This window comes from Ovis aries, chromosome 7 (assembly GCF_016772045.2).
Source record: "Ovis aries strain OAR_USU_Benz2616 breed Rambouillet chromosome 7, ARS-UI_Ramb_v3.0, whole genome shotgun sequence".
NCBI classification, from domain to species: domain Eukaryota; kingdom Metazoa; phylum Chordata; class Mammalia; order Artiodactyla; family Bovidae; genus Ovis; species Ovis aries.
Genome location: NC_056060.1, coordinates 23,964,602 through 23,974,970, shown reverse-complemented (window position 1 = coordinate 23,974,970; position 10,369 = coordinate 23,964,602). Strand labels below are relative to the sequence as shown.

The window sequence follows — 10,369 nt, the reverse complement described above, 5'->3', positions numbered from 1 at the left end:
CTTCCAGTGGGTTGATGTTTTAGATAATCTATTTAAGGAAAATCATTTAGTCTAACTTGATGAATCCTCTTTCCTTCTTCTATTGTTATAAACACTGGCTGCATATATTGAGGCCGTATTTTTGGATCAGGCTATCCCAGTCTGAGCACATTTGGCAAAAGTGAGAACCATGGGTGAATTTCTAAAGGTGGTTTCCATAGAGTTGCTGGTGATCCATCTCACTGTCAGGGGTGCAGTGTGGCAAAAGGTCAATTGCTTTTTTTGAAATTTTTGTTTTATACTGGACTTTAGTTGATTCATATATATGGTTGTGTTAATTTCAGGTATAAAGCAAAGTGATTCAGTTATACATAGTGGTGGTTTAGTCACTAAGTCGTGTCTGACTCTCTCCAACCCTATGGACTGTAGCCCGCCAGGCTCCTCTGTCCATGGGATTTCCCAGGCAAGAATACTGGAGTGGACTGCTATGCCCTCCTCCAGGGGATCTTCCCAACCCAAGGATCAAACATGTGTCTCTTCTGTCTCCCGCATTGGCACGTGGGCTTTTTACCACTCGCGTCACCTGGGAAGCCCTGAGTTATACATGTATTTATTCTGTTTAAAATTGTTTTCTCATTTAGGTCATTGCAGAATATTGAGCAGAGCTCCCTGTGTTGTATAGTAAGTCCTTGTTGTTATCTGTTTTAAATGTAGTAGTGTATATATGTCAATACCAAACTCCCAGTTTATCCCTCCCTGACACCTTTCCCCTTTGATAACCATAAGTTTGATTTCTAAGTCTGTGAGTTTGTTTCTTTTTCTGTAAGTAAGTTGATCTGTATCCTTTTAAAAAATATTCCACATATAAGCAATATCATATGATATTTGTCTCTCTCTGACATTTCTTTTAGTATAATTTCCAGGTCCATCCATGTTGCTGGAAATGGTATTATTTCATTCCTTTTTATGGCTGAGTAGTATTCCATTGTGTGTATGTACCATATCTTCTTTATCTATTCATCTGTTGATGGATATTTAGGTTGCTTCCATGTCTTGGTTATCCTAAACAGTGCTACTATAAACAATCGGGGTGCACGGATCTTTTAGAATTAGAGTTTTCTTCAGTTTTATAGCTAAGAATAGGATTGTTAGATCATATGACAACTCTATGTTTTTAGTTTTTTAGGGAAACTCCATACTGTTTTCTGTAGTAAGTGCACCAATTTACATTCCTACCCACATTATAGGAAGGTTCCCTTTTCTCCACACCCTCTCCAGCATTTATTATTTACAGACTTTTAAATGATGGCCATTCTGACTGGTGTGAGGTAACACCTCATTGTAGCTTTGATTTGCATTCCCCTAAGGCTATGGTTTTTCCTGTGGTCATGTATGGATGTGAGAGTTGGACTGTGAAGAAGGCTGAGTGCTGAAGAATTGATGCTTTTGAAGTGTGGTGTTGGAAAAGACTCTTAAGAGTCCCTTGGACTGCAAGAAGATCCAACCAGTCCATTCTGAAGGAGATCAGCCCTGGGATTTCTTTGGAAGGAATGATGCTAAAGCTGAAACTCCAGTACTTTGGCCACCTCACGCGAAGAGTTGACTCATTGGAAAAGACTCTGATGCTGGGAGGGATTGGGGGCAGGAGGAGAAGAGGACGACAGAGGATGAGATAGCTGCATGGCATCACTGACTCGATGGACGTGAGTCTGAGTGAACTCTGGGAGTTGATGATGGACAGAAAGGCCTGGTGTGCTGTGATTCATGGGGTCGCAAAGAGTTGGACACGACTGAATTGAACTGAACTGAACTGAATAATTAGCAATGTTGAGCATCTTTTTATGTGCCTCTTGGCCATCTGTATGTCTTTTTTCCCCCTTGCTGCACAGCTTGCTGGATCTTAGTTCCTTGATGAAGGACTGAACCTGTGCCCTTGGCAGTGGAAGTGCGGAGTCCTAACCACTGAACCACCAGAGAATTTACTGTATGTCTTCTTAATAAGGTCTGTTTTTAAAAGAGAAAGAAATTGCACCTTTAATCTAAAAGGGATTAATTTCTACTATGACTGTTGTATGTATTCTTTTTTAAACAAATATTTTGTGTTTTTTAAAAATAATTTTGTTTATTTATTCATTTTTGGCTGCGGTAGGTCTCTGTTGCTGAATGAACTTTTCTCTAGCTGCAGTTAGCTGGGGCTACTCTCTAGTTGCGGTGTGCAGGCTTCTCATTGGGGTGACTTCTCTTGTTGCAGAGCACAGGCTCAGTAGTTGTGGTGCCTGGGCTTCACTGCTCCACGGCATGTAGGATCTTCCTGGACCAGGGACTGAACCCACGTCTCCTCTTACTGACAGGTGGGTTCTTTACTACTGAGCCACCACCAAAGCCCATATGTGTTCTTGTTAGATAAGCATTGTTGTTGTTTTGTCGATAAGTTGTGTCCTATCCTTTTGTAACTGGATGGACTGTAGCCTGTCAGGCTCCTCTGTCCATGGGATTTCCCAGGCAAGAATACGGAGTAGTCATTGTTGAAAGTAAATGTACTCTTTAGGGTGTAGATACTAATGTTTCAGTAAGCATGAAATTATATTAAGGTGGTAGTGGCAGGGAGATAATCTTGATTCCATTGGGGATCTTAGGTTTTTGAAAATTTATTGGGAAAATAGTTTTTCCTGTACTGCTGACATTTCTTTTTGGTAAACAGTATCCTTCTAAGAGAAAATCATGAAGGAGAAACTGAGGTGTGTACATTTCCTCAAATGACCAGCATTTTATTTGTGAGGACTGTGTGTCTTGCAGTGAACAATGTGGAAGTTGTTCATTTTCAACCTGAAGTAAAATACTTTCAAGAATTAAAAAAAAATGCTGGAGTGGGCTGCCATTTCCTTCTCCAGAGGAATCTTCCTTATGAGAGGGAAATAAGATGCATTAAATCAAAATGAATTAAATATGAATGTCCTTCCTGGTAGAGATCGTTTGTGAGCTAACTGATAACAAAGAACTTGCATGGACTACCCTGGAGGTACAATGGATAAAGAATCTGCCTGCCATGCAGGGGATATGGATTCAGTCCCTGGTCCAGGAAGATTCAACATGCTGTGGAGCCACTAAGTCCATGAGCCACAACTACTGAAGCCCTTGCACCTAAAGCCTATGCTCCGCAACAAGAGAGGCCATGCATTGAGAGGCCTGTGCCCTGCAACTAGAGAGCAGCCCCCACTAGCCATGAGTAGAGAAAACCCAGGCATAGCTGCAGAGACCCAGTGCAGCTAAACCTAAATAAGTAAAATAAAATCTCTCCTCCACTAAAAAGAAAAAAAAAAAAAAAAAAAAGAACTTGCATGAAAGTTTAACTGTATTCTAAATTTATGAATAGGTAAGAAAATGGCAGTTATATAAAACTGCTGGTTGTAAGCACAACTTTAACGCTGAAAATGCTTGAAGAAAACGTTGTTTAGTGAAACTCATCCCAAAGTTGTTCAAGTCAATAAGGTTATTAAATTCATTGTTGTTTCTTTTTCTTCAAAACTTGAACCTAGTGAAGGAGACAAATACATCTTCAAAATTCACTGCTTTGAACTTAATCCAGGTTGTTATTACCCCTTATGCAGGTCAAGAAGCAACAGTTAGAACTGGACATGGAACAACAGACTGGTTCCAAATTGGGAAAGGAGTACGTCAAGGCTGCTTATTTAACTTATAAGCAGAGTACATCATGAGAAATGCCAGACTGGATGAAGCACAGCTAGAATCAAGATTGCTGGGAGAAATATCAATAACCTCAGATATGTGCAGATGATACCACACTTATTGCCAAAAGCAAAGAACAAGGAGCCTCTTGATGAAAGTGAAAGAGGAGAGTGAAAAAAGTTGGCTTAAAACTCAACATTCAGAAAACTAAGATCATGGCATTCGGTCCCATCACTTCATGGCAAATAGATGGGGAAACAAAGGAAACAGTGACAGACTATTTTGGGGGGCTCCAAAATCACTACAGATGGTGATTGCAGCCATGAAATTAAAAGATGCTTACTCCTTGGAAAAGCTATGACCAACCTAGACAGCATATTAAAAAGCAGAGACATTACTTTGCCAACAACGGTCTGTTTAGCCAAAGCTATGGTTTTTCCAGTAATCACGTATGGATGTGAGAGTTAGTTAGACTATAAAAAAAGCTGAGCGCTGAAGAATTGATGCTTTTGAATTGTGGTGTTGGAGAAGACTCTTGAGAGTCCCTTGGACTGCAAGGAGATCCAACCAGTCTATCCTAAAGGAAATCAGTCCTGAATATTCACTGGAAGTACTGATGTCAAAGCTGAAACTCCAATACTTTGGCCACCTGATGCCAAGAACTAATTGGAAAAGACCCTGATGCTGGGAGAGATTGAAGGCAGGAGGAGAAGGGGACGACAGAGGATGAGATGGTTGAATGGCATCACCGACACAATGGACATGAGTTTGAGTAAGCTCTGGGAGTTGGTGATGGACAGGGAAACCTGGCGTGCTGCAGTCCCTGGGGTTGCAAAGAGTCGGACACAACTGAGCGACTGAACTGACTGATCACCCCTTAACTGGTTACTGTGTTTTGCCCTCTACAATCCATTCACTATGTAGCAGCAACAACGACAGTATTTAAATACAAGTTGGATCATGTAGGTGTAAAGCTCTGATTCAGGCTTTGGCATTTGATTAGAATGAAATCCATAGTCCTTACAAAGATCTAAATGATCTGGACTCACGCTATTTGTCCTATCTTTTCCTATATTCCTGACCATCACTCTCATTAACCGTGCTCTTCTTGCTTAATTCTTTCACTTTCTTCAAGTCTCCGATTGAAAGCCATGCTTTCACAAAAACCTGTGCATGAATGCTCATAGCTGCATTATTCACGATAGCCAAAATTTACAAACAACCCAAATAATCATCAAATGATGAATGGATAAAGAAAATGTAGTCTAGTGATACAATGGAATATTATTCAGTCTTAAAAAAAGGCATGATATTCTGAAACATGCGAGAACACAGATGGACCGAAAGACATTCTTTAAAATGGAAAGCACTTAGAACAAATATTGTAGGATTCCACTTATTTGACATACCTAGAATAGGCATACTGATTATATGGTACAATTCTACATATTTCAAATCTTCATTCTACTCTACTACCCACATACCTTTTCATTGCTAGGTAAATATCTCTTTACTGCAGTGTTCTATATCCTGTGGTCTGGGAATAATGGTTCCTGTGCATTAGCATGTGGAAGGTCAGGTGAGGCCTGAATCACACGCAAAGTTCTGGAGCACAGAGGGAGGCCTAGAAGGACTGAGTGGTCAGGCTGAAAGAATTAACAGGCAGAGAAACAAATGCAATGAGCTACCCCGGAGGGTGACAAAAGCTGCAGAGGTCAGGCAAAGGTCAGGCTGCCAAGGCATTGGAGAGCTGGTTTAGTGTGGTTCCAGGGCAAACATGTGGAGAACAGAGCCCTAGCTGTGGGTGGAGAGAAGAGAGATCCTTGGATGTCTGGATCTTAAGTCCTAGTAGCTAAGAGGGTGTTAAAGAGAGTAGTTGTCAACGTCACCAGCTTCCTGTTTCTTCTGTCGGACCTTAGGCCCCGCCATTCTCTTCCACAGTTTGTCAGCTCCTCCTCACTTCTTTTCTTACTGCCTTCTCCTCTCTGGAAAACCGTAAATGTTATTATCCCGAGAACCCTTGATTGCAGATTCTCTAGTCTGAGAGCCTCAAGGCTACTCAGGGGATTTAGGGTTTGGGGGAAAGAGAGGTGATAGAGGCTGGCTTGTTGCTTGTGCTGGGCCCAGATTGGCTAAGGAGCTCTGCTGTTGTAGTTTCTTGCCTTCAAGAGCTGCCTAGCTTCTCCACAGAGGGAACAGGGACCCATTCACTGTATAACTTGTGGCAAAGATAGGACCGGAGAGTGGAGACGAAGGCCAAGAGGCCAGGCTCCTTGCCTTTGCTTCTCTTCACACTTCAGGCTGTGTGAGGTCATCTAATCCCAGAGAAACCCTGCTCCCAATGTTTGGACTCATTAAATGGAGCGTAGAATGAGGCATGATTTGGGTATCAGGCCAGAAATTTTCAGCATCTTGTAGCGTCAGAAAGTGATGGGTCAGTACCCGGGTTACTCAGCCTCACCCCTTGCAGCCTCCAGCCCCTACAGCGGTGTGCTCTAATAACAGAAGCCAAGAGGAGAGAGGCTCAGAAACCGTTCCAGCCAAGGAATCTCCAGTACCTAACTCTCTAGGAGCATCAACCGGGATCAAGTAAAGGAGCACACACAGGATTGAGACTGGGTATGTGTAGCTGTAGTGATCCTTCTTTGGTCGCAGAGAGAGGAGTGGGAAAATAGGAATGTGTAAGGGGCCAAGTGAGGTTCTTATAAGTAGAGAGAATGAGCATGAGAGCAAGGTTGTTCAAGGTTGTTGTTTAAGGTTGTTCAGCAAGCAAAGTTGTTGAAGCTTTTCTCTTAGGTAGGTATGAAGTAGGTTTTCAATGGAAGTGCTTTGTATTTGTAGGTAATGCAGTGGTCTACTGGATTAATCCAAATTAGAACAGAACAGCGAATTTTCCTTGGCCCTAGAGGTTCTAAGATTTGTGTTCAGCTTCATGATTTTGTATGACTTTGGACAATTCATTCAACTGTTCTGAAAGTCAGTTACTAAAAATGGGTCACTATAATACCTATCTTACCTTGCAGAGAGGGTGATGACCAATGTATACGAGAGTTCTTTGTAAACTCTAAATTCTAAAGCCTTGTTATTTAAAGGGTGACCCACAGATAAAAATCATTTGGCAGCTAGTTAGAAATGAAAATCTCAGGTTCCATCCCAAATCTACTGAGTCAGAACCTATATAACAAGGTCCCCAGATAATTGCACATAAAAAATTTACACTTGTTCTTAGTCAAAAGGCCGAGAATTGACGCACATAAAAAGTTGAAGAGCATCATTGTAAAGAACTTCATAAATTAGTGTTACTGCTTGTTTCAAGATCAAGGATCACCTGAGCTTCAGTTTTGCTCTCTTAAGACCATTAAGGGGTGTAAGCTGCCCACCTCTCTGAATGATGGATCCCTCTAGCCCAATTTCTTTAATGAGTATAGTCTTCAGGAAGATGATTGAGACTATACTGGGCTGTGGCTGTGGGATGAGAGGAAATGAGGGAAGGAAGCCTTGAAAAGAAGGGAGGGAAGATGGATGTTGGAAGGAAGAAAGACTACAGAGGTTTTCTGGAAGGAGTTCAAGAAAGCAGTGTTATTAGAGACAAGTGGAGAGCACTTGTAATCCTGGGAGGTGGGGGGTGGACTTTAAGCACACAAATATCTAGTGTTCTGAGATAAGAGAAACAATTCTCCTTTTTGCTTCCTTTCTCCATTTTTCTAACAGAAAACATGCTTCTGACATGGACTCTCCTCTTGTTCTTCCTAATGGACCAGCCTTCCTTCTCTGAGGCCCAAGACCTCCTCCGTCACCAAACTGACAGGCCCAGAACGAAGATCTCTGCCAACCACAAATATTACTGTGACATGATGATGAAGGCTCGAGGGCTGGCCACTGACAAGGGCTGTAAGAAGAACAAGATCTTTGTCCACAGTGTGTCACCCAGCACTCGTGGCCTTTGCGAGAGTCCAGCTGTGACGTGTATGAAGTCGTCTGAGTTTTACAGCTGCCACCTCATCACCTTCAAAGTTACTCAGTGTAATCTCTACCCAGAGGCTGTGCCCCCGCACTGTCACTATAAAGGTGTCACTTTCCAGATGGATGTGAAAATAGTCTGTGCGGGCAAACGTCCAATTCGTTTGGAAGAATAGCCTCTGTAGTCACTCACCATGGCTGTCTGCTGCTCTGCTTCACCCCATCTCATTCCCTCTGTGGTGTCCTGCTCAACCCCAGCTGGTGTGGTTTCCTGCAGAGTCTGGGCTCCCACCGTTCCCTGAGTCCTAGCCCCAACGCCTGCTCTCTCACTGTCAGTCCTGTGGATTTGTGTTAGAGAGATGGTGGAGGCAGAGGGCAGGTGGGCTTGTCATCAGCACCCTTTGGGACTTTTGGTTCTTGTCCTGTTTAATTGCTTTGTCCTGGCTGCAGAGGGAGAGAAAGCTAACGCTAAATTCTTTCCTGGGGCTCGGTCCCTCAATCCCTAGGGTGGAAGAGAAAGTCAGAGCGAGTTGTGGGCAGTTATGCCCCAGGGATCTGCTGAGCCCATTTGCCCCTAAACCTGCTGCTTTAATAAAACTCTCAAGGGCATTGACGATGAATTGTTCTGTGTGTTTGAGTTTCCAGTCCCCTCTCATCCAAGGGGGTGGGTGATGGAAAGGGATTTGGAGGGAAAACCTCCTGTGCAGAAACAAACTCCAGAAGTGTTAAACACCAGCAGTGGGTAGGTGAAAGTGTGAAAATGGGCATGCATTTACACATATACATATTATATTATATATTATAATATATGATTATATTCAACACAATGAATTAGGAACATGACTTGGTACAAACTTTTGGGGAGGTAACATAGTAGTATCTATTAGTATTAAAACTATGTAACAATATTTTATAATTATCAAACTTGCTAAGAGACTGTATCTTAATTATTTCAATCACTAAAAAGAAAGGATAATTATGTGACATGAAAGAGGTGCAGATTATCAATACAATGAAAATCATTATAATATATAAATGTATCAAATCAACATATTGTATACCTTAAATTTACAAATGTTATATGTCAAATAACATTTTAACAAAAAACTCACAAAACCTCATATGTATGAAGGATGCTTATATGAGTGTTCTGTGCACTTACTTTAATAAGAATGTTCCTTCAGGGACTGGACATATTAATAATAGCTCTTCTCTAATGGATTTAAAGACCATTTAATAAAGATTTATAAATAAATAAAAACTATATATCCCCTTTGATATTAAAAAACAAACTTTCAAATCTATCCTTGAATTTCCCTGGTGGCACAGTGGCTAATAATCCACCTGCCAATGCAGGAGACATGGGTTGGATCCCTGGTACGGGAAGATCCCATATACCACAGAGCAACTAAGCCTGTGTACCACAAATTATCGAGCCCTCACTCTGGAGCCTGGGAACCGCAACTACTGAGCCCATGTGCCACAACTACTGAAGTCGGTGCATCCTAGAACCCATGCTCTGCACCAAGAGAAGCCACTGCAATGAGCATCCACGCACTACAACTAGAGAGTCAGTTCAGTTCAGTTGCTCAGTCGTGTCCCACTCCCTGCAACCCCATGGATTGCAGGCTTCTCTGTCCATCACCAACTCCTGGAGCTTACTCAAACTCATGTCCATCGAGTCGGTGATGCCATCCAACCATCTCATCCTCTGTCGTTCCCTTCTCCACCTGCCTTCAATCTTTCCCAGCATCAGGGTCTTTTCCAATGAGTCATTTCTTTACATCAGGTGGCCAAAGTACTGGAGTTTCACCTGCAGCATCAGTCCTTCCAGTGATTATTCAGGACTGATTTCCTTTAGGATGAACTGGTTGGATCTCCTTGCAGTCCAAGGGACTCTCAGGAATCTTCCCCAACATCACTGTTCAAAAGCATCAATTCTTCAGTGCTCAACTTTCTTTATAGTCCAACTTTCACATCCATACATGACTAACAGAAAAACCACAGCTTTGACTGGACGGACATTTGTTGGCAAAGTAATGTCTCTGCTTTTAATATGCTGCCTAGGTTGGTCATAACTTTTCTTCCAAGGAGTGAGCGTCTTTTAATTTAATGGCTGCAGTCACCATCTGCAGTGATTTTGGAGCCTCTCCAAAATAGTCTGTTACTCTTTCCATTGTTTCCCCATCTATTTGCCATGCAGTGATGGGACTGGAAGCCATGATTGTTGTTTTCTGAATGTTGAGTTTTAAGAATATGCCACAGTTTGTTGTGATCCACACAGCCAAAGGCTTTGGCATAGTTAACAAAGCAAAAGTAGATGTTTTCCTGGAACTCTCTTGCTTTTTCGATGATCCAGTGGATGTTGGTATTGGTCTCTGGTTCCTCTGTCTTTTCTAAATCCAAGTTGAACATCTGGAATTTCATGGTTCATGTCTTGTTGAAGGCTGGCTTGGAGAATTTTGAGCATTACTTTACTAGTGTGAATTTAACTCAGATGACCATTATATCTACTACTGTGGGCAAGAATCTCTTAGAAGAAATGGAGTAGACATCAGAGTCAACAAAAGAGTCCAAAATGCAGTACTTGAATGTAATCTCAAAAATGACAGAATAATCTCTGCTTGTTTCCAAGGCAAACCATTCAATATCACAGTAATCCAAGTCTATGTCCCGACCAGTAATCTGAAGAAGCTGAACGTGAACAGTTCTATGAAGACCTACAAGACCTCCTAGAACTAAC

At 42.0% G+C, this 10,369-nt stretch overlaps 1 long non-coding RNA gene across 1 annotated transcript; it reads left to right on the top strand.

The window, feature by feature from the left end:
• Positions 1–6,192: 6,192 nt before the first annotated feature.
• Positions 6,193–8,240, top strand: LOC101107525 (uncharacterized). The gene is made up of 2 exons (XR_006060326.2): positions 6,193–6,285; positions 7,378–8,240. It is a non-coding gene; the product is annotated as an uncharacterized LOC101107525 (long non-coding RNA).
• The last annotated feature ends 2,129 nt before the right edge of the window (positions 8,241–10,369 follow it).